Raw genomic sequence first — 2,603 nt, 5'->3', positions numbered from 1 at the left:
TTTGAAGGGTTGTCACGATAGGAATAGAACATCATTGGAAAAGACTCTGATGCTGGGAGGGATTGGGGGCAGGAGGAAAAGGGGACGACAGAGGATGAGATGGCATCACCGACTCAATGGACGTGTTTGAGTAAACTCCGGGAGATGGTGATGGACAGGGAGGCCTGGCGTGCTGTGATTCATGGGGTCGCAAAAGTCAGACACGACTGAGTGACTGAACTGAACTGAACTATGGTTTCAGAGATCAACTGGTAAGTTAGAGGAAAAAAATATGAATTCAGCATTAAATGCCTTAAGAAACAGCTGCACATGTGGAAGGAGATGCTTTACACAATGTTGAACACCTCAACACTGCCTAATCAGCTATCTATTCATTCAGGAAAACTGTAAAAAATGAATCCTCCCTGAGTGCTCTTCTGAGAGGCTCTAGGATTCTGTACGTAGGTATACTATGGGTCCAGTCCTTTTTATAGCTGTCTTATGTAACCTGCTACAGTTGCTGATGGACAGTACACTCTGTGCTTCAGAGGATGTTAAGGTGATAACAGGATGAAGCACTCTTTGCTTCAGATGGAGAAAATTAATTTGACAACAGGATGCTCTGTGCTTTGGACAAGCTGGTCCCTTACAGTTAGATGTGTATCTTAGCAAGAATTTTAATGAACCCAGATTCTTGCATCTTCCTATATGCAGAAGAGCACTAAAATTATTGAGATGTCTGTTCTTCGTGACTAGCAGTAATCTTTTACCAAAATGTATACTTGAGTGCATGTATTCTCTAGCCCCAAAGTCACATATATACTTGAACCTCCCCCCTCCTCTTCAGAGCAGTTCTCTCAGAGTTAACGAGAAGCTATTTCCTAGGCTACAGCCTTTACTACAGTCCCTGAATAAACCTGAAACAACTCCTATGTTGCGTGTGTGTTTTTCAGTCAACACTTCTGAGACTGAAAAAAAACCCAAAAACATTTACTGACCTTTCTATAAAGTGGAGATGCCGAATACAGGACTTTATTGTGAGAAACTAAAGGCTGTATTGATTCAGGGTTTTGAGGTTTATAAAATGGTTCTAATTTCAGTTGTCATTAGCACAGTAGCTCACGTCTTTGGAGCACAAAAAAGCAGGTAGGTGGGCCGAAATAATTTTTTATTTTTACCATGATTATACTGGAAGAGTAATTTTATCTAACTGCTTAAGAGTAAAACATCTTTTTCAAAGATTTTAATAGAATGTTTTTTCCTCCCATTAAGTGCAAACGGAAACTGCATGGACTACGCATAGGGGGCAATTCTCTCTGACACTGAAGTGCTCCCTTTACAAACAGTAGTTTCTAGGTGGGAATTATTAACACGGAGAACGATGCCAGTGTTGGGCTGGAAAGAGGGCATCTTCTTCCCGCCCAGTTCTGGCTCTATCTCCTCAACCTGGGAAAATGTATTGTGATCAAGAATACCAAGTCCTTCCCACTTTTCTTTTCCTTCCACTTGTTAAATTTTGGTACACTGCATATAAAATTAAACAGCCAGTAAAAAATGGGCTTCACATATATCTTTTTTAAATTTTGATAGTAACTTTGCTTGTTTTCACTTACAGATTTCAGAACATTTTGAAGTTGAATCTTGAAGTGCAGACAATCAAGCGATAGGGTATAAAAGTCAGCAGAGAGAGGGAAGAAAGGAAGTGGCAGGAAATGAAAGGAAGCAGAGGTAGGAAATAGCACAGTGCACCGGGAATTCTGTTGGGACAGCTGGAGCACACGGCACAACGGGCAACTGTGCGGAGGAAAAGAGGCTAGAGAGGCTGTGCTTCCCCCCTCCTTTGGCAAATATCCCTCATCTCTGAATGAGACTCAAAAGAAGACTTGGAAAATAGAGTGAATTTAAGAGATGGATAACTGGATTAGCACCCCAGGATTCTATTGACCTTGGACTCTCTCTGATCTTCTTAGGGGGACAATGGGTAAATAAAATGTGAAGGTTCCTAGTGACAGCTAGATAAACGTTGGCTGAATTGGAATGTGCTGCAGATATTAGGCAATCTGGGGTCCTGGTTAAAGTGTATGAAGTACTCTCAAGGTACGGGGAGGACTAGATTGGGCTGGGGAAAAAAAACAGTTAAGACTGTTCACACAGGAAAGTTTAAGGAGTGACCCTACCGAATTTGGAGTACTTGCTTTTAGAATAAATGAACTGCAGAAGATGTCCTTAACTCAATGTAAGAGCAGAGTGGCTTATAATCTCCGCTGACAAACCGAACAGTTCATTAAATATTGTCTTTGTGAGTACTGTCGATGCATAATTTCAATGGAATAAAAAAAGCACCTCCTGGAACAAGGTGTACAGAATGGGGATTAGTGCACACCATTTGTTGTGTGCACACCAATAGGAAAATGGAGGAGCTGGAAATAATCCAAAAAGTTTTTTGTGCAGAAATACAAAATAGTATTTTATTTATACTTCCCTTAGCACATGATCTTAATTATGCTTTATATCCTGATGATGGTTATTATAGGCTACAAAAAATCATGCTGTTGATCAGATTCCCTTCTTGCCTAGAGCAAGCACAGCAGTCTCAATGACAATTTTAAAAGGGGAAGGCGAGA

This window comes from Bos indicus, chromosome 29 (assembly GCF_029378745.1).
Source record: "Bos indicus isolate NIAB-ARS_2022 breed Sahiwal x Tharparkar chromosome 29, NIAB-ARS_B.indTharparkar_mat_pri_1.0, whole genome shotgun sequence".
Classification (NCBI taxonomy): domain Eukaryota; kingdom Metazoa; phylum Chordata; class Mammalia; order Artiodactyla; family Bovidae; genus Bos; species Bos indicus.
Note: the sequence above shows the minus strand (reverse complement) of the source record.